The sequence below is a fragment of the Protopterus annectens genome, chromosome 5.part0 (genome assembly GCF_019279795.1).
Source record: "Protopterus annectens isolate FY-2018-M chromosome 5.part0, PAN1.0, whole genome shotgun sequence".
NCBI lineage: Eukaryota > Metazoa > Chordata > Ceratodontiformes > Protopteridae > Protopterus > Protopterus annectens.
In genome coordinates this window covers 1,156,624,462-1,156,651,952 of record NC_056735.1, presented here as the reverse complement: position 1 = coordinate 1,156,651,952, position 27,491 = coordinate 1,156,624,462, and the positions used below count along the sequence as shown (strand labels likewise).

The 27,491-nt window shown below is 43.5% G+C and overlaps 1 protein-coding gene across 1 annotated transcript in view; it reads right to left on the bottom strand.

The window, feature by feature from the left end:
• The window catches only part of SLC9A9 (solute carrier family 9 member A9), a 3,618,317-nt gene that overhangs the window by 700,363 nt on the left and 2,890,463 nt on the right, over positions 1-27,491 (bottom strand). The window lies entirely within an intron of this gene.

Genomic DNA, 27,491 nt, shown 5'->3' with positions numbered 1-27,491 from the left:
TGTACACCACAAATCTATTAATTACCTTTATTTTTAAATTAATATTTTCTTGTTTGTTCTCTCCACTGTAACTGTTGATGTGCTGCATACCACTGTAGAAACATGTCTATTGTAATTTGTGTGTATACTGATCATGTCTAAATATCTATATGTATCTGTAATTTTTCTATGTGGAACTTTTCTCCTCGGGCCCAGTCAGACATCCCCGGTTAACAAATGTTAAATAAAATAAAATAAAATAAATAAATAAAATAAGCAAAATGTTTGAAAAAGCAATATATCACTTAATTAACTATACAGCAGGCTATGAATTTCTTTCAGAGTCCCAACATGATTTCTTTTCAGGGTATAATACCTCAGCAAAGTATGCTGCAGTAAAGAACAAATTTATACTACTGCACAAAAGTCTTTTTATATGACCTCAAAAAACATGTGTAACATTTGATCATGGCATTCTAGTTAATAAACGTTAGCTTCTAGGATTTTGAAAACAAATGTGTGATGCTTTACAAACAAACTACTTTACCTGTTAAACCTTTACAGTAAAGAATGGTAACATCTGTCTGATGCAAGCACATTTATTACATGTGCTCCTCAAAGACTAGCCCTGGGGCTAGCATTAATGTTCCTGTATAATAATGATGCAACTATTAACATCACTGCCTCCTCCATAAAGCTATATGCAGATGATATATCACTGGTAAGATTAGGCCCTTCATTCAGACAGAACACCAACTAAAGACAGACAAACTTCAATATGGTAGCAATGGACAAAAAACAAGCTGTTTTTATATATATAAAAAACCCCTCCAATTTCATCATCACAATGACTCCAACTACACTAAAAGAAACCACAAAAACAAAAAAATGTTGGAGTGTTCAAAAGTCATAGCGAATCCATGGCTGACTGAGTAACAGATCAGCTGAGACCATATTTCTATATTTCATACTCCCTAGCTTTCAAATCAAAAAGGGCTATAGCTATTAAAGTCTTTATTCTTAGACTACAATATGACCTGTCAATTATATCCCTAAATTCAGTACAAAACACTTACATCGTTCAAACTACTGTAAATAAAATCTGCGTATTCATATTCCTAGACAACATAATGAACAAACATGCACAACAAGCCAAACTGGTAGATTGTTCTAGCACATACCACTCTCCTAAAAGGATCACTCACTTTTAAATTCGTACATAACAGTTACTAAAACTATTTGCCTGTACACTCTACAATAAACCTGTTCCACATAGCCCTCATTCAAATTCTTAGTGAAGCGAAACCCCGGAAAGACCAACATTCACTCTGGTCATTAGCAAAAAAAGCTTCTGCCAAGTAGCCCACCTACTATAATATCAGTCCTGTTGATATCCGGAATAAGTCAAACTGCTCCTATTTCAGAAAAAAGCTACGAGCACATGCTAAGAATATCTACATCTGTTCTTGTCTTACAGACAATGGACAAGTTTCCAAAACCTTCCACATCACAGGCGAACAATAGTTGTGTTTACTCCAGTTAAAGTTATAACATAATACTGTTGATTTTCCTTCATGTTTTGTTCATGATTTTCAATGTTTTACTATGTAATTTTACTATTAGATGTTATTTGACCATTGCTAGGTATATACATTAATTTATATTTTCTGTATTACTATACTGTTGTGTAGTATTCTCTTGAATAAATAACATCAGTTTACAACTTAATTGCAATTAATTTATATTTTTCATACATGCCACCCATTTGTAACCTAACTGTATACTGTGACTGTTAGAAAACATTTATTTAATAGTTGTGTGTACCCAATATTTTACATCTAGTCAATGGTACAACACTCTGTAATATTATGTATTTAATGTATGCTGCCATGTGCTTCTGTACATATTTTTCTGAATGTAAACGACACACTTTCTGTACTGTCTTTATGCAACATCTTTTTCTTCTCATTTTGCCACTTTGGTTGAGAAGAGACTGAAAAGGATCCCTTGATCAGCCCACCTACCCAGTTGATAAATAAATAAATAGTAATTAAAAACAATAATTATTTATTACCCTGGCAACGTAGCCTGTTATGTCACTTTTTCATCATTCACAAGTCATCTTCCGCTGTCACTGAAGGATAAAGTCCTAGGTATGGCGAGGGCAACCCGCGTTCAATTTATAGCTCAGGCACTCAGAGCTGGCAAGACAGAATAAACATACCCATCCTGGAGGAGAAGCAGGGAAGAGCAGGACACATACTGTTACAATCCCTTGGAGGAGGGCTAATGTTGCACTGTACATCCAGGGGGTAGACTTTCAACTCATCAAGCCACCAGCTGGTGGTAACCTTAATTAGTGAGTACATGAGACCAGGCAATCACAGCTGAAAGGCACTAAAGAATCCTGTGGTATTGCAGATAACGTGTCACTCTATCAAGAGGCTATACAAATGCCCTCACTGTGAGGATGCAGGCGAGGCCACATGAAACCTTCATGGCTGCCTACATGATGGCTCCAGCACATGGCTTTCATCCACATACTGTACTGAAGCAATTACATAGTAGGGGTGAACAGGCAGAGTCTATCTGGAGGATTCTTGATGGTTGGCACCTAGGTACAGGGGCATGAAAAAGCACATAAAAACTAGTTGTGTAAGTTCTATTTACCTGTTGCAGTAGAATAGTGGCATTTTGGGATCTCTGCCACTGTAAACAGCACTGGCCAGCTTTCAAAAGCTCAGACTCCCTACCTCTCTCCCTCCCTCTCTCTTCCTGTCACAGTTCATTAGCTGAGGATATCCTGAGACAGAAGCCTTCAGATGTTACAGGAAGTGAGTATTCAGGCTTTTTTAGTGCCACAAAAAAGGAGAAGAAAGTACCTGAAATGGGAATCATAGAGCAAGAGTAAATTTGCATCCTGTCATAATACCATATAAAAACCAAATCCAGCAACAACCAAATCAAAGAGCTGGAAACCCATTTCAACTATGTACAATCTGGGGGATGGCAAGTGGGGTCTTACATGCAACACTCCTTTCAGAAACTGTTTGACCACCAAAAAAGACGTAAGAGTTGAACCATGGGCAGGAAGCTGACATGGCCACAAGATGCACTTTGATAGAAGCATATGACAAACCATCTCTGAGTAGCTCACACAAATATTTCAAAACCAGAGGGGTTGAAACCCTTTTGGGACCTCTATTATTAGCTAGGCACCATCTAGAAAATGAACCACAGGAATGATACAGCATCTGTCTTTCAAGAATGTCTGTAAAGATGTCTTGAACAGAATTATTTTCAGTTGCCTTTTTTGAAAGGAGGTAAACAGATCTACTTGAGGTGTTCCCCACATCTGGATCAAATCTTTGAAGACCTCTACATGGAGCTTCCACTCATGATGTACTGTGATCATCTCAGTCTATCTGCCACTACGTTTTGCTCTGTTGGAATGTATGAGGCCTGAAGAGTCAGGGAATGTTGTAGATTCAGCTCCCAGGCCACCACTGTCAACTGGCAAAGAGGATATAACCTTGTACCTGCTTGTCTGTTCAGGTACCATATTGCGGTAGTGTTGTCTGTAACCACTTGTAGAGGACCTGGAGTCCACAAATGGTGAAGAGCTTTCAAGGCTTGAATCACTGTCAGTATCTCTTTTACATTTATGTGCTTTGGGCATGTCCTGGGGACCCCACAAGCCTTGCACCTGAACTCCCAAGGAAACTGCTCCCCACGCAAAATCTGAGGAGTCTATCTGGACAGATGGGATTGGGGTCTGAACAGCAAAAGAGAGTCCTGAACTCAGAGAAAGTTTATCCCTCTTCTACTGCAGCTCCTGTTTCGTAAGTTGCAGTACAGACACCTGTAAATCCAAGAGATGAAGGTGATGGGTCCGCCAATTCTTCCAGTACCACTGAATTTTGTCTTGTGTCATCTGGCTAGTGGTATCATGAGGAGTACTGATGCCATGAGGCCTAACATTGCTTTCTTGCCAAGTCCACATCTAGAACAGAGAAATACAAGAAAATGTTCTGCTAAGTCAGAACTTTGCCTTCTGGCAGGATGGCCATACTTTTTACTGTATCTATCCAAGACCCTAGGAATATAATTTTTTGAGAGGCTTTGAGGAAAGTCTTTTAAAGTTTCAATTTGAAGCCCAGGTGAGAAAGGAATCATGCAACCTTGTCTAAGGACTCCAAGCACTTGGATATAGATTTTGCACATATCAATAAATCATCTAAATAAAGAAAAATGCAGATGCGTAGGGTTTTGCAATAGGGAACAACTGAGGCCAAACACTTTGTAAACTTTTGAGGTGCAGCCAATAGCCCAAACCGATAATGTAAGCCAGATACAGGAAATCTCAAAAATTTCCTGAAATGGAAGCAGTAGGACTATGCAGATTAGAATCTTTCAGATCTAGAGTCATCATGAAGCAATGCCAGGACTGACTACTGTCGGGTGAGCATTTTGAATACTGGAACTTTTACAAAGGTGTTTAGAAAGAACAAATTTAGGACATGTCTTCTGGAGTGCTCCTTTTATGGTTCTAAAAAGATTCTGGAGTAAAATAGTTTGCCTTTGTGTATCATAGGCACTGGGTACATGATCCCTGCTTCTAACATGTGATGCAACACCGGAGGAAACAGCTCCATACGGGCTGGTGGGTGTGAGGGAAATTTCCCTGAAAGGAAGAGGATTTTCTACCACTGCCAAGTGTATTCCTTCATATTATTCTCAGACCCCATTTGTCTGACACTATTTGCAGCCAGGCTGCAGGGTTGAGAAAGCCTAGGGGAAGGAGGAAGAGAAGAAAGGGCAATGGGGGGGGGGCGCTCTGAGACTCAAACAGTTCTTCCTTCGAAGGGGGTTGATCCTTTTTTGGACAGAAACTCCTCTAGTTTGATTTCAGAGAATTATCTTCTTGCAATTTCCTTTGGGATCTCTTGATTTTATTTGGCTGGGAATTTTTGTTTGGTCTGCCCCTTGAATGAAGATGTTTTGTTTGGGAAGAACTTGGGTACATGAAACACCCTAGATACCCCACGGGTTTACTATCAGATGTTTGACATAACATTGTTTGAATGTACAGATGTCCGAACCAAATGTTTGGAAATCTGTACTCCGAATAGTGTAAATGTCGAACCGAGCATTTCAGTACAGTCGAATTTCGAAAATGTCAACTACACTGAAATGCTCCTACCCACCCAACATACTACAACTGGTTATTGCAGGGGGGCAAGCCCCCTGCACCCCCACACCCCCCTACTTATATATACAAACTCCGAGATCGCACTACAGTGAGGGTAAGGGTACATTTCCCCATCCCCATTACAGCGCAATCTGCACAGCAATGTTGGAGCTGACAACGGTGGCCATTCGCTCTTGTCAGCTTCGACATTGTGGTGATCGCCCTAACAGTTCCGCTATGTGGTTTTCGCACATAGTTCCTTCGTCTAAAAGATGAACGAACATGTGACAGTAAACCACCTCATGCATTAATTTGCCTCTTTCATCCAACTGTTTGAGAATCTGCATAACAGAGGACCCAAACACCAATTCAGAACTTAAAACTGCATTTAAAATTTCAGCTTTTAAATCATCAGAGAAGCTGATTAACTAACCAAGCATACTGTCTTATCACAACAGAAGCAGCAGCATTTCTTGTGATTTTATCTGCACATTCAATCACATCTCTCAAAGTATATTTTGAAACCTGAGTCAAACTATGAACAACTCATTCATATAAGACTTTTGCTCTGCAGATAAGGATGCAGCAAAATCATCCAAAATGTATGTACACTGTAAAATACATTTCCACAAATAGCCTTCATAACTTAACATTCCAAAGGCTTGATTACTAGAAAGAGACAATCCTTTTGACCTGAACATCTAACCATTTTATTTCTTTATCAGGAGGCATTGGATTAGATGAAGCCATAGACTTTTTATTTGAGCAGGTAGCTGGGAAGAGCACAGCTGGATCAACAGTCAAATGAGAAGAGACTCTCCATATCCAAGCAGACCCTATATTTTCTATGAGGCTTTTTAGGGCATCTGGAATAAATACTGGTGTCCTGCAAGCAGCACTATAAACATTTTCCAAGGCTGGTACGAGAGAAGGGACAGACACAGAACTAGGAATCTCATCCTCTGCAGTAGTTCACTACTGCTCCCAAGCAAAAGCATCACTAAATCAGCAATTGTCTGAGGGAAAAGTGAACACTTGTTTGGACTTAAGCTCAGGTTCATCTTCTGAAGAATCAGTACCTGGACTTTGTGTCAACTAGGAAATCACCACTCATCAGATTCCTCATTATTTTCTGAAACAACAGAAAGGTCTCTATCCAACCTAGCACTAGAGCCATGTATGAGTACACAACCACCAGAATTAGCTTTCTGCAGAAAGTAAGTTGTGTACACTTACCATAAATGTAGATGTTCAAGTGTATTCACTGTTGCAGTCATCACCTGTGGGTTATCTCTGCTGTGGTAGCCCCTCGGCCAGCCTGAATACCAGAGTCAATGTTTTTATGCGTCGGCTGCTGTCGCCTGTAGTCTGACATCAGGTCATCAGAACTATAAAGCAAAGACAGTCATCACCATTAAATCAGTTTTTCTTGCCCTAACCCATCAGAAGCGCAAGGAAATATGGTAAAGTGGTCCTGGTGGCTAAAAGCCACTGTGGGAAGCTTATGTCTCCCTAAGGAAAGAGGATATAAGGGGGAAGGAGGGGGGAACCAGGACTGCAACAGTGAATACACTCGAACATCTACATTTATGATAAGTGTACACAACTGTACTATGATCTTCGTGTTTCATTGTTGCAGTCATCAGCTGTGGGAGGATTCCCAAAGCTGAAGAGAGGGGTGGAAGGATTAGTTAGAGCCCTAGGCATGGGTCAGCAAGCCCTGCAGAAGTGCAGAGGCAAACCCTGCCGACATAGAGGAAAAAAGGTAGGTGGTAATGCTTTGTGAAGTTATGGACAGAGGTCCAGGTGGCAGCTTCCAAGATGTCCCTGGTGGGAACTCCTCTGAGGAATGCTGTGGAAGTGAAGGCTGCCCTAGTGGAATGGGCACAAATAGACTTAGGGGGTGATTTCCCATGTAGTCTGTAGCAGAAGTGGATACAGTGTGATATCCATTTGGGGTAACCCTCTGACCCTGGGGCAAAGCTGACAAGAAGCTGGTCTGTTTTTCTGAAGGGTTTAGTATGGTCCTGGTAGTATCTGAGTTGTCTGTGCATGTCTAGTGAGTGCAGAATTCTTTCCCCCTTGTTTTGAGGGTTAGGAAAGAAGGTCAGTAGATGTATGGCCTGGTTGAGGGTCACATCAGATACCACCTTGGGCATAAAGGAGGGGTTAGTTCTTAGGGCGACCTTGTCTGCATGGAAAATGATGAAGGGCTCAACGGCCATGACTACCTGAAGTTCTGAAACCCTTCTGGCTGAGGTGATAGCTAGTAGGAAAGCCATCTTCCAGGAGAGGTATTTCAATTCTGCTGAAGCAGCAGGTTTGAATGGAGGTAAGGTTAGTTTTTCTAAAACATAATTCAGGTCCCAGGCTGGCATGGGTGGCCTTCTGGGAGGTCTGATATTAGAAGCCTCTCTGAGGAATTGTTTAATGAAAGGATGTGAGAAGAGGGACTGGTCTGAATCGAAATGAGCTGAAATGGCTGAGGCATGGATTTTAACAGAAGAGAAAGAGAGGCCACTATTGAGTAACTTGGCTAGGGAGTCCAAGATAAGAGGAATGGAAGGTTGTGAGGTACTGTACCCTCTGGATTGGCTCCAGGAGCAGAATATTTTTCATTTCTCTGCATAAGATTTTCTGGTGCTGGGCCTTCTGGCCTCTGTAATAATGTATAGGACCTGTTTGCTTAACAGGGATCCCTTGTTTGCTTTTAAAGTATTAGCCATGCTGACAGTTTGAGAGTCTGCAAGTCTGGGTGCAGCATCTCCCCCCCCCCACCTGGGTCAAGAGGTCTGAGATCAGGGGAAGCTGCCTGAGAGGCTGTAATGTCAGGCTGCACAGTAAGGGGTACTAATGCTTTTGTCTGGGCCAGTCTGGAGTAATGAAGATGGCCTTTGATCTCTCCTCCTTTATCTTGATCAGTACTTTGGGAATAAGGCCAGTCATTTTACATTAAGAAGGTTGGTGGCCTGCACTCTTGTAGGAGGAGACAGGCTGGACTCTGCCCTTCTGAGCTGGGAATTTCTGGTTAGGGGCTTATAGTGCCTGCATACTTGAACTGTTTCTTACTGAAATTGGTGTGCCTTGTTTGCTGTTGCATAAAGTAGATTCGGGCCTGCTGAGCACTAATCCAGGCCTTCTTTTTTGGAGAAGGTTCCCCTGCACTCCAGTGGCAGGAGTGTGTAGTTAGAACTTGTCTGATTGAAGACTACAGAAACAGGGCTCAGTTTTGAGATTTTGTTTTTACTGGTTAATTGGGTAATTTGTTTAAAAGCTTTTTCTGATTGCTTGTAGTCATCTAAAGCTGTTTTAAGGGTATTTTTTGCTGTTTGTAGTCATTTAAAGCTGTTTTAAGTGCATTTTTTTACTGTTTTTGCCTATCTTTTAAAAAATGTCCTTGTTTCCCACCTTTCTAAGCTAGTATTAGTCCGTTTTTCAGGCTAGTGCTGAATTCACGGCTGTGTTACAAGTTTCTGAGTTGACCATACCTTACTTGGATAGAAGGAGGTTTCTCTGTTAACCTGTGAGAGAGGGAGCTTTGAGCAACCATCTGTCCCTGGAGTGGTTCCAGCCCAGAAGTTAGTAGTTTATAGGTCATTTTGGGCTAATTTCTATGTCTTTCATTTCCCTACTGTAAAAACCGTGTTTGCACTGTTTTGCACATCCAGGCAGCACCGGTTAGCTAGGGCGAAATTATTCCCGGCTCCACCAAGTCTCCTCTTCAGTTTTTCCCTTGAAAGTAGTCTAACTCTCAACCTAAGCACTTAAAAATCATCCTACAGTCCAGCACTTGCTCAGACCTAATAGCAAGCACTAATATACCCCGACACTTGATTGCCCAGCAGGGCAAGGCTCATTATTCACTCCTCACCAACCAAGCGACTAAGCAGCTCACCCTACTATTCAGGCATGACCAAAGGGCAATTTCAGGTATACTCTCCAGTCCAGCTGGTGAATCTGGATATCCTGAGGCAATGTTACAACTGCCTCATGTACAGAGACAACCCTACCACAAAACATTAACATATGCAAGAGGTTCAATTATATAGCTAAATTGGAGGCTAAACTCTCTCCACCCAAGACTGGAACAGGCAGTCATGACGAGAACGTTAACACTTGCACCACACCTCCAGCCTCACATAGGCATACTAAACTAGCCCTGGCAAAAAATACACATAAATACAAGAAATCATACTTGGAGGCTCTAAATAAAAACCTGCAAAAGCATTAGAGACCTCCAAAGCAGACACCCAAAAAAACTGCACCTCCCGTCACAAACCAGACAACACATAAAACACAAAATCAGTGTGCCACACAATCACAGTCCTTAAGGCGAAATAACATACCTAACATACTAGAAATAGGCAACTCTATAGTCTGGCACACTGACGTCCCACGCACTAGGCTGGACAAGGAGAAGGTTACTGTTAGTTGCCTGTCGTGAACCAGAATCCGCCACCTAACATAAATACTCAGGTCACTCCAAAACAAGTACAAATATGACTCTGTCACTGTTCATGTTGGTGTGAATGACCTGAGACGTACCTCCCTGGACTAAATGAAAAGAGACATGGAAGAGCTTTCTGATCATGTAGCCCAGGCGAGTATGACCCTGACCCTGAGTAGCATCCTGCCCTCACCAAGAATTATACCGCAGTACAAAGAAAAAATTATCAATTTCAACAATTGGCCAAGCTTCTGGTGTCATTCAAAATGGATCCAGTGTCTGACAGCCTGAGACAACTTGCTCGACAAGCCTTGTTGCTTCGCAAGAGACGGCTTGCACCTGTCACCCCTAGGCTTTCAAATACTGGCCGAGGCTCTTGCTGCCCCCCTAGTGCCTTTATTAGGCAAGGCTCAAAAGTCAAACCCACCTCCGTAAACAGCACAAATAAAAAAATGAGGGTTATGCTACTCAACTCCAGGAGTTTAAATCTCAAAATGCATGCACTCGAAGCACTCCTCAGTATGGAGAACATCGACATCTGTACATTAACTGAAACCTGGTTCAAGGCTCCACAGAGAAACCCAGCACTACCGGGCTACAACTCATACCACACATTTCGGCCAGCGAACATGGACCGAAACACAAAAGGAAGGGGGTGTATCCAAAACACAAATGCATGTGAGAGATGCAACTATATAGACAAACTGGAGGCTGAGCTCTCTCAACTCAGGACTGGCAAGACCAGACAGGAGGAGAAGGAAACCACGCACACCACAAACCCAGTTTCACATAGAACTATCACAACTGCAAAACAAACACATAAACACACAAAGACATACTCGGAGGCACTGATCAAAAATCTACCAAAACTACAGAGGCCTCCAAAGCAGACACCCAAGCAACTGCCACCTCAAGACATAAGACATGCAACACATAGTTCTCAAAGTCAGTGTGCTAAACAGTCACAGCCCTTAAGGCCAAACACAATGCCAGACACACTTGTTATAGGTGACTCCATAGTCAGACACACTGGCGTCCCACTCACCAGACTGAACAAGGAAAAGATCACAGTAAGCTGCCTGTCAGGCGCTAGAATCCGCCACATAACACAAGCACTCAGGTCACTCCACAGCAAGTACAAGTATGACTCAGTCATTGTCCATGCCGGTGTGAACGACCTGAGACATACCTCCCTGGACTACATGAAAAGAGACATAGAGGAGCTCTCAGATTATGTAGCCCAGGCCGGTATGACCCTGACCCTGAGCAGTATCCTACCCCCACCAAGAATGATGCCACAATACAGAGACAAAATGATCAGCTTTAATAATTGGCTTAATTACTGGTGTCATTCTAAGGGGATCCAATGTCTGTCTGCCTGGGATGACATGCTTGACAAGCCACGCTGCTGCAAGGGACGGCTTGCACCTGTCACCCTGGGCTTCCGGATATTGGCAAAGGCTCTTGCCACCCCCATAGTGCCTTTTTTAGGCAAGGCTCAAATGATAAACCTACCGCCCTAGAAAACAAAAATGGAGAAAAACTAAGGGTAATACTGCTCAATGCCAGAAGTCTAAACCTCAAGATGCACGCCCTCGAAGCCCTCCTCAGTATGGAGAACATCAATGTCTGTGCTGTGACTGAAACCTGGTTCAAGGCTCCTGAGAGCACCCCAGCACTATCAGGTTATACATCATATCATGCGTTCCGGCCCCAAAATCCGGACCGAACCACAAAAGGAGGGGGAGTATCCATATTCATAAAGGATACCCACACCTCCAGGTTAGTAGCAACGTACGAAGCATCGGAGACCATCCAGGTGCAATTAACCATAGGTAAAACTGCCTACAGTTTGTAACATGCTACAGACCACCTTCTCAAACTCAGGAAACCCACACAGCCTTCCTGAAGACACTGGAGAGTATGAATGTCTCTCCAAACACCATCATATTGGGTGACTTCAACTACCCAAACATAGACTGGGAACATTACTCAAGCCCCAACACCCTAGCCCAAAGGTTCCTTGAGTTCATAAACTCAAATGCTATGGAACAACTAGTCACCATTCCCACAAGAGGAGAAAATATACTAGACCTGATCATCACAAACATGGGGACAAAATGCTCCACACCGGAAGTATATCCCTCATTGGTGAGATCAGACCATAAGTTAATCTCACTGGAGATCCACATCCCGCCCCCACTCCCAGCAAAAAAGACCACAGTGAAAAACTTCTCAAAAGCAAACTTCACACTTCTTAAGACTGGAGTGGTATCCTTCAAGGCCCCCGAGCCAGTGGAAACCACAACCCATGCTGCTGAAACCCTTACAAATGCCTTCTACGAGCACCTCCAGGAATGTATGGATCAAGCAATCCCTAATAAAATCAAGACCCTTTCCACCAAAGGCAGGCGCCCGGTCTGGTGGACTCCAGCCATAAACAAACTCTACAACAAGAGGAGAAAGCTACTACATGACAAAGCAAAATCCCTAAAAGGGAAGGCATCTCTGATCAATACTAGCAAAAAACTACGATCACTCATAAAATCATCCAAGGCCAACTTTGAGAGAAAAATCGCTAATGACACAAAAGACAATCAAAAAGCCTTCTTTAGCTATGTTAGAAACCTGGGTGGAAACTCTCAGATATGCTCAGAATTAGTCCAAAATGATAAAAAAATCACTGAACCCACAGACATTGCCAACATACTGGCAGACAGGTTCAGTGCAAATTTCTCCCCTCCCTCCCCCCCAAAAGGAGAAATATCTATCCCACCAGAGTCTAGCCTCCCAAACATCTCAGATGCCCAGGTGAGAGCTGCTCTCTCTAAAGCAAAAACACAGCATCAATGGGACCGGACGGTGTCCCTGGCTGTGTGCTACACGAACTCAATGAGGAACTAAACCCACACATAAGGCTGCTGTTTAATCTTAGCCTTACTACAGGATATTACCCAAAGAATGGCGTGCGGCAACTGTGGTCCCACTCCACAAAGGCGGTGCTTCTACGGACCCTGGAAATTACCGCCCCATAAGCTTGACGAGCCTTGTCTGCAAAGCTATGGAGAGGATCATAATGGAACTCATAAATAAAGACATTGGGGACCTACAGACACTGGATCCTACCCAATTTGGCTTTGTCAAGGGCAGATCCTGCCTCTTGAACTTGGTCGACTTTTTCGAAACAGTCACTAAGGCCATTGATGAGGGTAAGGCAGTTCACACAGCCTACCTTGACCTAGCAAAAGCGTTCGACACAATACCCCACTCGGGCATCATAGAAAAGCTAACCAGCTTAGATGTAAACCCATATGTCACAAGATGGGTTGCAAACTGGCTCAAGGACAGAACACACAGGGTTAGAGTTGCTGGTGCCATGTCAGACTCTAAGCCGGTCACGAGCGGTGTCCCACAGGGCTCAGTCCTGGGCCCCCTTTTGTTCGGCATTTATTTTTCTGAAGTGCAGGCAAACATGGGGGGATTGTGGCTGACAAAATTTGCAGATGACTGCAAACTGGGCACCATAATTGACACTCCATCAGACACAGACATCCTCCAGAAGGGTCTCATAGAAATGGATAACTGGTGCCAGAGCCATGGCCTTAAGCTAAATGCCAAAAAATGTATAGTCATACCCTTTGGGAAAAACAAGGTAACCCTAATTACCACATAGGTGGTAATCCATTAAACACGGAAGAAGTTATCAGGGACCTGGGGACCCAAGTTGACAGTAACCTCTCTTTTGACACTCACATTGCCAAAGTGGTTAGGAAGACCTTCTACATTGCCCACCTGATCATGAAGGGATTCACATCCAGATCAGGAGAGGTCATTGTACCCTGTACTCTTCACTTATCAGACCAATGATTGAGTACAACGCCCCATTCGGAATGTACCTTACCCGACACCTGCAGCAGTTGGAAAGACCCCAAAAGTTCCTCACCAAAAGGATAAAGGGGCTCAAACATATGTCATACGATGCCCGACTGAAGAAACTCCAGCTCTATTCAGTCGCACACCGTCTGCTCAGAGGTGATCTGTGCCTGACATACAAGGCCATGTCCAACCCGGAATTAATGGACATGCTCCACCTCAGAAAATCCAAATCCACCAGAGCCACGAGAGCAAGAGACTTAAACCTCAACACGGATATAAATAGGACGTGCTGGAGGGACAGATTCATCACCCAGAGACTCCCTACACTATGGAACAGAATCCCAGTCCATGTGAGGCAGAGCCCCTCACTGACTCTGTTCAAGAGAAATCTTGACGAGTGGATGGGAGATCGTAGGTTTACCCCGGGAATCATCTCTGTATCACTGCTGGACAGAGGCACAGCAAACTAATGGGTATAGTATTCTCATCCTAAGGGGTGGTGAAAGCCACACACACTCTGGCTAGGCTTATAAATGCCCTAGGGCAGATAGCCTAGTATGAACCTATGAACCTATGAACCTATACCTACACCTCCAGGTTAGTGGTGCAGCATGATACCTCTGAGATTATCCATGTGCAACTAACATCGGGCAAATCTGCAATGCAAATTGTGGCCTGCTACAGATCACCCCCATGACCCAGAACCACCACTCCGCCTTTCTGGAGAAACTGGAAAACTGTCCTACCGAACACCCTGATATTGGGTGATTTCAATTACCCTACCATTAACTGGGAAAACTACTCAATTACAAACTCCCAGGTCCAGCGCTTCCTGGAGTTTATCAACTCAAATGCCCTGGATCAGCTGGTAAACTCCCCTACCATAGGTGAAAACATACTGGACCTGGTCATCACCAACATGGGCGACAGGTGTTCCGCACCGGAAGTCAACCCATCACTGGGTAGATCAGAGCATAAACTAATCACTCTGGATGTCCACACCACACCACCACCCCCAACCAAGGAAACCACAGTAAAAAACTTTTCTATAGCAAACTTCACCTTACTTAAGACAGAGGTGGTATGTTTTACAGCCCCTACACTAAAAGATAAGTGTCCAAGATGCAGGAAAGCTGATCAGTATCAGTAAGAAACTAAGGTCCCTCATAAAATCATCCAAGGCTAACTTCGAAAGAAAAATAGCCAAGGATTCGAAAGAAAACCACAAAGCCTTCTTTAGCTATGTCAAGAATCTACGGCAACTCGCAGATATGCTCTGAGCTAGTGCAAAATAGCACAAAATATACTGAACCTACTGATATTGCCAACATCCTGGCGGATAGATTCAGTGCAAACTTCACCCCCAAAAGGGACCACAACAATACCGGAAAAGTGTAGTGTCCCAGAAATCACAGACGCACAGGTGAAAACAGCCCTTTCAAAAGCCAAAAGCACAGCGTCAGTGGGGGCAGATGGTGTCCCAGGCTGTGTCTTGCACGAACTACAGAACAAACTAACCCCCCACCTAAGCACACTGTTCAACCTCAGCCTCTCCACAGGCTATGTGCCCATAGAATGGCGCACTGCAATGGTTATTCCGCTCCACAAAGGAGGGGCCACAACTGACCCTGGTAACTATCGCCCCATAAGTCTGACTAGCCTGGTCTGCAAGGCTATGGAGCACATCATCATGGAAATCATTAACAAAGACACTGGGAACCTCCAAACACTTGACCCGACTCAGTTCGGCTTTGTAAAGGGCAAATCATGTCTACTAAACCTGGTTGACTTCTTCGAGACAGTCACCAAGGCCATAGATGAGGGGAAGGTGGCTCACACAGCCTACCTTGACCTCACCAAGGCTTTTGACACCATTGCCCACTCGGGAATTATAGAAAAACTCACCAACCTGAACATAAAGCCCTACGTCATGAGATGGGTTGCCAACTAGCTTACAGACAGAACTCACACTGTAAGAATAGCGGGCTCCAGGTCCGACTCTAAACCAGTCACAAGTGGTGTCCCACAAGGCTCGGTCCTGGGACCCCTACTGTTCGGCATATACTTCTCAGAAGTACAGGCAAACACAGGAGGACTATGGCTAACCAAGTTCACCGATGACTGCAAACTGGGAGCCATAATTGATTCTCTGGCTGACATGGACATTCTCCAAAAGGGCCTTACTGAGACGGACACCTGGTGTCAAAGTCATGGTCTCAAGCTAAATGCCAAAAAATGCATAGTCATCCCGTTTGGGAAAAACAAAATACAGAAGAGGTAATAAGAGATCTAGGGACCCAGGCAGAAAGTAATCTCTCCTTTGACAATCCTATTGCCAAAGTATTTAGGAAATCCTTCTATGTAGCCCATCTAATTACTAAAGGGTTCGCATCTAGAAATAAAGATGTTATAGTGCCCCTCTACTCATCACTCATCAGACCCATCATAGAGTACAATGCCCCATTTGGGATGTACCTCACAAGACACTTCCAACAGGTGGAAAGACCAGAAAAAGTACCTCACCAAGACGATTACTGGCCTCAAATATATGTCCTATGCATCCCGATTGGAAAAACTCTGGCTGTACTCAGTGGCATATCGCTTACTCAGAGGTGATCGCTGCCTGACTTACAAAGCCATGTCCAACTCAGAATTGATGGGCATGCTCCACCTAAAGAAATCCAAGTCACTGCAAGCCACTTGCTCTAGTGAGCTAAACCTCACCACAACAATAAACAGAACATGCTGGAGAGACAGATTCCTGTCACAGAGGCTTTAGAACAAAATTCCTAACTACATTAGGCACAGCCCCTCACTAACACTCTTCAAGAGAAACCTTGATGAGTGGATGGGTAACAGAAATTACACCCCTGGGATCACTTCATTGGCTCTTCTTGACAGAGGCTCAGTTAATTAAGCAATGGGGCGGCGAAAGCTGACACACTCTGGCTAGGCTTATAAATGTCCTTGGGCAGATAGCCTAGTACCTGTCTATGAACCTATGAACCTATAAGAGACAGAGGAGGGAATGCATACACAAAGAGGGAGTTCCAGGGGAAGGTTAAGGCATCCACCTTCCATGTTAGGTGGTGATACTCCCTGGTACAGAATTTTCTCAGCTGGTGGTTGAGGTGTGAAGCAAAGAGATCCACCTCCGGAGTTCCCCACTGCTGAATGACTGGCAAAAAGATTTTTCTGTGGAGCTGCCATTCGTGGGGGTTCAGTAAGCTTATGCTTTGGTGGTCTGCCAGGGTGTTGTTCACCCCTGGTAGGTATTGGTCAATTAGGTGTAGACCCATGGAGGTGGCTGTCAGACAAACATTCATGGCTAGCCTGCACAGAGGGTAAGATTGGTCCCTCCTTGTTTGTTGATATACCAAATTACTATGGTGTTGTCGGTTTTGATAAGGAGAACCCCTGGCCTGAGATGCGGTTTGAAGGATGTTAGAGCCTTTTGTACTGCCATCATTTCCTTCTGATTGATGTGTAAGGGAAGGTGCTGGGCATCCTAAAGACCTTGGGTGCAACTGCCTGCTAGGTCAGCGCCCCAAGCAATGTCTGAGGCATCGGTGGTGATGGTCTGGCCAGTAGGGCGGAGGATGAAGGGAAGACCCTTGTTCTTGGCACAGGCCCCTGCCCACAAGAGAAACTTGGCCCTTATACAGGGGATCAGTGGGAGAGAGGCTGAGAGTGCTGACACCAAGGGTTCTTTAGATACCACTGAAGTTTCCTCATGTGAAGCCTGACCACAGGAATTAGAAGGATGCAAGATGCCATGTACCTCAAGGCTTGCAGGAACTTCCTTGCAGTGAGGTGACTTCTGGAAGCCAGCTGGGTAAAGTAGAGAGGCAGGAAGCTCTGCTTTTCTGGGGATAGGAAGGCCATTTGGGATGCTGTGTCGAGCAGTGCTCCCAAGAAAATGGTCTTCCTGTAGGGTGTTTGCTTTAATTTCTTCTCGTTGATGGTGAAACCTAGGGAAGTTAGGAGGGTTTTGACAAAGAGAAGGTCAGGAGCAGCTTTTCTTTGCACTCTGCCTGAATGAGGCAGTCGTCCAAATACGGGTAAATCTTTATATTTCTCTGTCTGCAAAATACTATGGCCGGGACTAAGCAATTGGTGAATACTCTGGATACAGCAGATAAGCCAAAGGGTAGCGCAGAGAACTGAAAGTGTTGTGAGCCTGGTCCTGCAGGATTCCCTTATGGGGATGTGGAGGTAGGCATCTTTTAGGTCTAGGGTCAATAGACAGGCCTTTTTTTGTCAGCACAGGTAGCAGCTGCTGCAAAGTTAGCATTTTGAATTTGGGGACCACCAGTGAGGTGTTCAGAATGGCTACATCCAGGATGGGGCGCCAAGTGCTTTCTTTTCTGGGAATTAGGAATAGTCTGGAATAAAAGCCTTTGACTGTTTGATCTGATGGGACAGGTTCTACTGCCCCCTGGGATATGAGAGTTTGTACCTGTTTCAATGCCTCTGCCCACTGATTTGGAAGTAAGTTTGGGTACCCTCTTGAAATTGGGAGTTCATTAAAAGAGAATTTGTATCCCTGAAAAAAATTATCTTTAAGATCCATTGGTCCTTTGTTACAGAAAGCGAATTTTCTTTGCAGAGGGAAAGCCTTTCTCCTAGCTTTTGGTGAGTGAGAAGCGGGCGGGGGGGGGGGACGGAGTCATTGAGAGTTTCTGCCATAGAAGGGTGGCTTAGAACTCCCTGACTTTGGGGCGGAAGTGGTCCACTGTTTGGTTCTCTGCTGCCCCTGGGATATGGGCCTGGGTGGTCTGTCCCTGCGGGACTTACCTTGGCCCTGTCTGCTAGGTGCAGGGAAGGACCAGTGTTTAAAGGGAAAGTTCCTGCTAAACCTGGGAGGTTGAACCTGAAAAAAATCTTTTACTGTTTGCATAGATTTTGCTTTGTCTTCCATCTTTTTAAGCACCTCTTCTGCTTTTACTCCAAACAAGCTGTCCTTATCCAGGGGTGCATCAATTAGTTTAGACTTAACATGATAAGGGAGAGATTGTTCCTTCAAACATACATGTCTCCAAATGACAGATCCTGACACTGCTGTCCTGCTTGAGGCTTCTATTGCGTCATATCCACAGTGTAAGAGTGCTTGGCCACTTGACAATTAGAGTACAATAAATCTGCTAACTCTTTTGAACTGACACAGTCAGGAAAGGTAAAAATCTTTTGCTTTAATAGTTCCAAAGTGTGTTGTTGATATTTTTTAACATACTGAACTGACAGCTGAGTGCTCTGATAGCTAAGGTTGCAGAGGTGTATACTTTTTTACCCCATCTGTCCAGAGCTGTGGAATTTTTGTCAGAAGGACCGGGATTCTTGGCAGAACTAGTCTTAGCTCCTTTTGGTCCTGTTTAATGACCTCTGGGTCTGCAGCAGGATTTCTATACAGGTATTTGTGAGAATCTGGTCCGGTACTCTGCAATACCTGTCAGGTTTACTGGGAGCAGGTGGGAGGGCGTCAGGGGCTAAGCTGGATTCATGGAAAACATCATCCACCACTTCTAAAATAGGCGGGATGGCCAGGGGTCTGTGCTGGGGCAGGTCCAGAAACTCTCTAAGTCTTTTCTTACACTGGGGGAAGTCCTTAGATCCTTAGGTTTGCCCAGAAAGGTCTTCTGGTGGGGAGGCAGAAGGAATGGATTCCTCTGCATCTGAATCCTCATAAGCAGTCAGATGTTGTTCTTCCTCTTCAAAATCTGAATAGTCAGATTCCTCAGAATCCTGTTCTGTCATAATTTCTGGGGAAGGGTGTCTTTTCCTTTTAGAAGTTGTGGCCTGACTACCCCTGATAAGGGAAATGAGATCCTCCGCCATTTTAATCATTTGTGCTTGGGGTGGTAGTGCAGGAGCAAGATGGTGGCTAGAGGCAGATTTTCTAGCAGTGGCCTGACTTCTAGGCCTAAGAGTATCCGTCGGTCTGAGAGAAACGGTAGTCGGATGAGAAGTTTTTGTCTAGATTCGGTAGTGCGAGAGGACTTCTCAGAAGCCAGTGCCTGCGTTGCTGCTCCGGACCCAGCCGAGGCAGAGACAGCCAAAGGCTTGGAAGACGAAGAAGATTTCTGCACATACTGAACTCTAAAAGGGTCTTGGTAGAGGCCTGAGTAGATATCAAATCAGGCATCAGGGGCTGCGAAAGCACCTCACTGAATTCTGTAGAACTGACGACCTGCTTAGCAGTAGAGTTGTTGGAAGGCTTAGCCTTGTGTGGTCTGTCTCTATCTTTATCTCTGAGTTTTTTCGAAATGTCCACGGATTGTTGGCTGATGGACACCATTGTGGAATGCGAAGATGGAAGACGAAAATATCTGTCTACAATAAGAGCTGTACGGCAAATGGTTCTTGCGTTAAAGAGGGCACAGAACTGGCAACGGGGGACGTCGTGGTCTGGGCCTAAACAAGTGACGCAGTATGAATGGAAGTCTCGATGTGGGATCTGCTTTCCACAGATGAAACAATTGTTAACTTTTTCGGATATCGGTTAGTGCAAGAAAAAAGGATCCCCTACTTAAGACATTTTCAGCTGAAATTCAAACTCTGGTAGTGACCGACCGGCACACTTGTGAACTGCTTCTGCTACGGGCTCCATGGCAAGAAAGACTGATGTAATGGCATTGGCTGCCTTGCTTTATAGCACTGACGACCTGACGTCAGACTACAGGTGACAGCAGCTGACACAGGAAAAACATTGACTCTGATATTCGGGCCGGCCAAGGGCTACTACAGCAGGGACAACTCACAGGTGATGACTGCAACAGTGAAACATGAAGAACATCATAATCTGATCATCAGCTGTATGACAAAGCTTCTCTTTCTTGTGAACTTCACCACTAGATAAAATATCTGGGGAGAGAGTATTATGTCTGGCAAGGGGTAGCTTATCCTGGACTACTCCTACACCTAAAAGGTTTGGTTCTTACATACCTGTGGCAGGTACTGGAACAGCCCGGAGGATGTGTCTAACCCCCTGTTCCATACTAGCCGGCAAAGCTACACTACAGGGTTACAGGTAAGTGGTCGATAAGCGGAGCATTGGCCCTGACAGAATCAATAACCCCAGGCTTAGGCATATTTTTATTTAGTTTTTTCCTTTTTAGGTATAACCAGATTTCATGAAGGAAGGTACCGGAGTTAGGATCCATCAAGTCAGGGGAGAGAATACCAGGCAGAATAATAAACTGACAGTACTGGATAATGAATCACAATAAGTACTTAAAGTTTCCAGCAATAAGTATGTCCCCACACAACTAAACTCTGCCAAACTGTGCTATTATCACAAAAAGCACTTTGAAATGTCTTCAAATTTTCTTTACAGCTGATAGAAGTTAAAGAATTTCTAGTACACAAAGTCCAAACACCAAAGCAACCAGTGTGCCAAACCAAGGATAAAAATTAGCACCACACACTTTAACCACATTAAACTGCCATAAAATAATTTTTAATAGCAATTTCAGCTATATTTTCTTGTCAGAGAGAGTGAAATCTGTACAGTGCATTCAAATAACTTAATTTATGGTAAAACGCAATCCGATGTTAAAAACATACAAAGCAGAGTCATTCATATAGTAAGTAACACATAAATAGTGGCAAAATCCAAGTTATACAATATTTTCCTGTCAAAAGATGAAAATAAAGTACAGTAACAGTAAAGACAGGCATGATAAACTTGCAAGTCTGACTGCACGAGAAAGCCCCTAGTGTTTAACAGCACTCATGCACACTGCAGTTCTAAGAGAAAAACTAAAAGTTTTCTCAGAAACAGTTAAAACAAGCTTCTGTCAAAGATAGAAGCCAAATAATCAGTGCTACAAGCAGAAATTTCCACAGGAATTACTGTAAACACTAACAGAATTAAAATATTAAAATAAAAATATATACATTTTTAAATAAACACAAAAACAGAAACAGAATAATAAATCTAATAATAAAATGAGAGGAAGGGGGTTGCCAAATCAGGCTTATCTGAGCAGTAACCAGGAACCATCAGCACTATATCCTGTGAAGAGTCAGAGGACTTTCTTCCTTGGATAGCAGAAAAAGACATTATATGCACTTCCTGTGACAGGTGAAAGCATCCCTCTCATGAAATACCCAAAAATCAACTGTCACAACAAGAAAGAGGAAGTCTGAACGTTTAAAGGTGGCGAGTAGAGGGTTACATTGGCAGATAAACCAAAATTCCACTGAGGCACTGAGAATGGTGAATGCAAGACTTTATAGAAGTCCATTATGTCCAAGCTATGCACGGAATACATTACTTAATGGGTAACGGTCATTTTCCATCCTATCATGTATCTCTGCATTTTGTTCATAATATGACTGAGGGTAGAACTGTTTACTTCTATCCTTTTAAGATTTGCCTTTGGTTTTGACACCTTTTTAACAGTCTGCTTTTTCAAAACTTCTTGCATATTTTCCCAGCATGATCAAATAGATTTTGATTTGCATTCATGCTGTTGATGAGTTTTACTAAAACTATAGCATGCTTTTGCGATAAATTGTTTCCTTTGCAGCTCATTTCCATGTAAGCTATACAATGTTAAACTACACATTCTGCTGTTCCCAACCAAGCCTGTTGACAGCAGAGGTATCACTGGAGTAATTAGAAACAATTAGAAAATTATTTTAGGAAATTCCAAACTTAGTGAAGTGGTAGGTACAACACCAAGTTTTGTATTTAAAAGAAACAAGAGAAAGAGAGAGAGATAATACACACAAACACAGTTTAATGAGCAAATTGATGATAACATACCCACATGGAGTCTGCAAATGGTGCTGGTAGATATAATGTTGGTCCAATGTTTTGGTGCATGTAAACTGAACATTTAGTGCTAAAAACCAGTATACTTGTAATATTCTAGGGGTGGTTAGACATGCCCAGTTATGACACCTTCTATGGGAGTATATCACTGCAATGTTTAAGCATAGTACAATGTGTATTAACTTTTAACAAATGTATTTTTTTTTCATCATTGACCGTGCGAGTTTGACCCAGGGTTGGGAACTTTAATAAGCTTATAGAGGTGACGGAATTATGTTTGGCAGCTCTTATTAGCTACTGACAAACTTCCAGGCTTGACTAGTATTAACATTAAGTATTATTTGAAATGATCGTCAGCGTGTTAAGTGCTTTTGTATTAGTAAATGTCTGAATTTTGTATGTCAAAGTTTTACACTGCATGACTACTAACATCTTTTATATTTATGATTTTATATTTATAGCTATATATAATGAACATTTTTAATTGTAGTCTAATTGCTAAGTTTTTGCTATGTGATTGAATATGGACGTATATTTTTAATTACAATTGTTCTGATGGTGAAACAACTTATATTATGAATGAAAGTGCTTAATGGATAATGATTTAATTCATTTTCTATCTTCCTTTGGTTGTAGTGCCTTGCTTTCTAGTTCTGAGTGTACACACCACTGCTGGACTGGGTCTGTTGTTTTAATATGGTGCTCATTTTGTTTCCAGTTTTCAGTCCACGAAGTATGGAGCATGACAAAAATATCAATCCTAACTCCACACATACACTGGTTTATCTAAATGATCCACTTGGAGATATGGTGCAACGTTCCAACGAGTTCATACAAGAAGCACTGAGTTCATTAACAGGGTTGGTGTCCAATGCCTGTTATTCAGCATCTTCAGTTCCTTTTGATTATGAGGACACTGAGTCAGACAATGATATTGTTATACCTAAGGAAGTCACACACCAGCAGATGACGGACCTAAATTAATTATTTATTAAACCACTAAATTTATTTTTCAAGGTAGTGGGCTGAGGCCACCAACACTTAAGGTGAACTGGAGACTTCGAATGAACCTGATTTAAAAATTTTGATTATACTTTAAATTATACTTTGACCAGTGTTTTACAGTAAAACGATTGGCACTTAGATATGGGTTTACCTTTTCAGCTTGAAATTACGGTTAATGAACCCATTAATAATGAATTTGTGGTGATATTTAATGATGCTGGGCTCAAAGACTTTAGAAATTATCAGGTTTAATTTAAAAAAAAAGAGTTTTGAGGTATAGCTCTCATCCCCTGAAGGGTAAATCTCAATACCAAAAGAATGCCAAATTCCAGTAATCACGGCCACACAGGTAGAAACCGCACTCTCCAAAGCTAAGAATACAACATCCATGGGACCTGATGACATACTGGGCTGTGTACTACATGAACTACAAAATGAACTGACACCTCATCTAAGTGTCATGTTTAATCATAGCCTCACCTAAGGCTTCGTGCCCACTGAGTGGCGCATAGCTACAGTTATCCCACTCCACAAGGGGGGATCCACCTTGGATCCCAGGAACTACCGTCCCATTAGTCTTATGAGCCTGATCTGCAAGGGCATGGAATGCATTATCATGGAACTTATAAACAAAGATATCGGCAACCTTCAAACACTGGACCCCACCCAGTTTGGGTTCGTGAAGGGCCAGTCTTGTCTCCTGGACCTGACTGACTTCTTCAAATCAGTCTCCAGAGCTGTGGATGAGGGTAAGGTGGTCCTCACAGCCTATCTGGACCTCGGCAAGGCCTTCGACACCATCCCCCACTCTGGAATCACAGATAAACTTACTAAGCTGGGCATAAATCCCTACGTCACTCGATGGGCTGCCAACTGGCTTACTGACAGAACTCAGACTGTAAAAGTAGCCGACTCCAAATCCAGCTCTAGACAAGTGACAAGTGGAGTACCTCAGGGTTCAGTCCCAGACACATTCTTGTTTGGCATCTACTTCTCTGAAGTACAGGCCAACACTAAGGGACTCTGGCTAACAAAGTTCGCAGATGACTGCAAACTGGGAGCCATTACTGAATCCCCAAATTATGTGGATATTCTACAAAAGGGCCTAACAGAAAAAGATACTTGGTGCCAGAGCCATGGGCTCAAGCTTAATGCCAAGAAATGTATAGTTATCCCCTTTGGAAAAAACTATGTACCCATGAATTACCACACAGGTGGCAGTACACTAAACACCGAAAGTGTGATGAGAGACTTATGGACACAGGTGGACAGTGGTCTCACCTTCGATAAAACACCAGTCACAACCAAAGTGCCACATAGTTCACAATACCAGTGTGCCACCCAGCAACAGCCCCTAAGGCAAGACAATGTACCTAACACTTTAGTCATAGGTGACTCTATAGTCAGGCACACTGATGTCCCACTCACCAGGCTGAACAGGGAGAAAATTACAGTCAGCTGCCTGTCAGGTGCCAGGATCCACCACATAACACATGCACTCAAGTCACTCCACAACAAGTACAAATATGACTCTGTCATTGTCCATGTTGCAGTGAATGACTTCAGACGTACCTCCCTGGACTACATGAAAAGAGACATGAAAGAGCTCTCGGATTATGTGGCCCAGGCAGGTATGACCCTAGCCCTGAGAAGCATCCTGCCTTCGCACAGAATTATACCACAATATAAGGACAAAATGATTGACTTCAACAACTGGCTAAGCTTCTGGTGTCATTCAAAGGGGATCCAGCATCTGTCTGCATGGGACGACATGATCGACAGACCACGATGCTTTGCCATAGATAGTCTGCACCTGTCGCCCCTGGGATTCAGGTTACTGGCTAAGGCTCTTGCCACCCATATAGTGCCTTTTTTAGGCAAAGTTCAAAGGACAAAACCACCAGAGTACCACGTACTAGCATGCAAAAGCTGAAGGTAATGCTACTCAATGCTAGAAGTCTAAACCTCAAAATGCACTGTCGAGGCACTCCTAAAAATGGAGAACATCAATATTTGTGCAGTAACTCAGACCTGGTTCAAGGCTCCAGAGAGCACCCCTGCAATACCAGGCTACAACTCTTACCACACTTTTCGGCACCCAAAACAGGATCGAAATACTAAAGGTGGAGGAGTGTCCATATTCACCAAGGATATTCACACCACCAGGCTAGTTGCCCAACACAATGCATCAGAAATTCTCCAGGTGCAACTAACACTAGGTTAGACTGCAATCCAAATTGTAGCTTGCTACAGATCCCCCACCATGCCCCAAGATTCTCACTACACTTTTCTAAACATACTGGAAAATATTAAGATACAATCAAACACCCTAATACTGGGTGACTTCAACTACCCTGCCATTAACTGGGAAAACTACTCATGTACCAACACCTTTGCCCAACAGTTCTTGGAATTCATAAATTCCAACGCCCTGGATCAACTAATCCATTGTCCCACCAGGGGCTCCAATATCCTAGACCTGGTCATTACCAACATGGGAAATCCACACCTATGCTATGGTCACCCCCTCGTTGGTCAGGTCAGATCATAAGCTAATCACCCTTAACATCCACATCCCACCCCCCAGTAAGGAAACCTCCATAAAAAACCTCCAAAGCCAACTTCATGCTACTCAAGTCAGAAGTGAAAAACTTCATGACATCCATGCAGACGGGAACTGAAAGTTCAACTGCTGAATCCTACACTAAGGCACCATACGAGCACATCCACTCGTGCATGAATCGTGCCATCCCAAACAAAACCAAGATGCACTCCTCCAAAAAAATGAAGCCAATCTGGTGGTCACCTGCCATAAACAAACTTTACAACAAAAGGAAGAAACTGTTGCGGAAAAGAGAAAAATCCCAGGATGCAAAAAACTCCCTTACCAGCCTCAGTAAGAATCTGAGATCCCTAATAAAATCCTCCAAAGCTAGTTACGAAAATAAAATTGCCAAAGATTCCAAAGACAACCACAAGGCATTCTATAACTATGTCAAGAATCTAAATGGCAATGCTCAGATCTGCTCTGAGCTACAACAGAATGGCATTAAATATACTGATCCCAAGGATATTGCCAATATCCTTGCAGATCGATTCAGTGCCAACTTCACTCCCCTCTCACCCCCTAAATGGCCCATCTCAATACCAGAAGATTGCCAAATTCTGGTAATAATGGCCACACAGGTATAAAAAGCACTCTCCATAGCTAAGAACACAGCATCCATGGGATCAAATGACATCTCGGGCTGTGTACCACATGAACTACAAAATGAACTGGCACCTGACCTAAATGTCATGTTTAATCACAGCCTCACCTCAGGCTTTGTGCCCACTGAGTGGCGCACAGCTACAGTTATCCCACTCCACAAGGGGGATCCACCTTGGATCCCGGGAACTACCACCCCATCAGTCTGACGAGCCTGATCTGCAAGGCCATGGAACCTATTATCATGGAACTTATAAACAAAGACATTGGCAACCTTCAAACACTGGACCTCACTGAGTTTGGGTTCAAAAGGAACCTTGACGATTGGATGGGAGAAAGGAAATTCACCCCAGGAATCACGTCAGTCACCCTGCTAGACAGGGGTCCAGGAAGTAAATAGTGTGGGAAGAAATAGCCAGGGAATTGTTATGGCTAGGCTTGTATAGGCCCTAGTGCCGATAGCCTAGTACCAACCTATGAACCTATGATAACCACATCGCCACAACAGTCAGGCAATCCTTCTATGTTGCACACCTCATTACTAAGGACTTTTCTTCCAGAAAAAAGGAGATCATTGTCCCACTCTACTCATCTCTCATTAGACCCATTATAGAGTACAATGCCCCATTTGGTATGCACCTCACAAGACATCTGCAACAGCTAGAAAGGCCTCAGAAATACCTCACTAAAAGAATCACAGGCCAAAAGCAGATGCCCTAAGCTGACTATCTAAAAAAACTCCAGCTATACTCTGTGGCATATCGTCTACTCAGAGGCGATCTCTGCTTAACATACAAAGCCATGTCAAACCCTGAGCTGTTGGACATGCTCCACTTAAAGAAATTCTAATCCCTCAGAGCCACACGCTTCAGGGATCTAAACCTTGTCATCGCAATGAACAAAACATGCTGGAGGGATAGGTTCCTGACCCAGAGACTCCCCATACTCTGGAATAGACTGCCCATACATGTCAAGCAGAGCGCCTCCTTGGCCGTCTTCGAAAGGG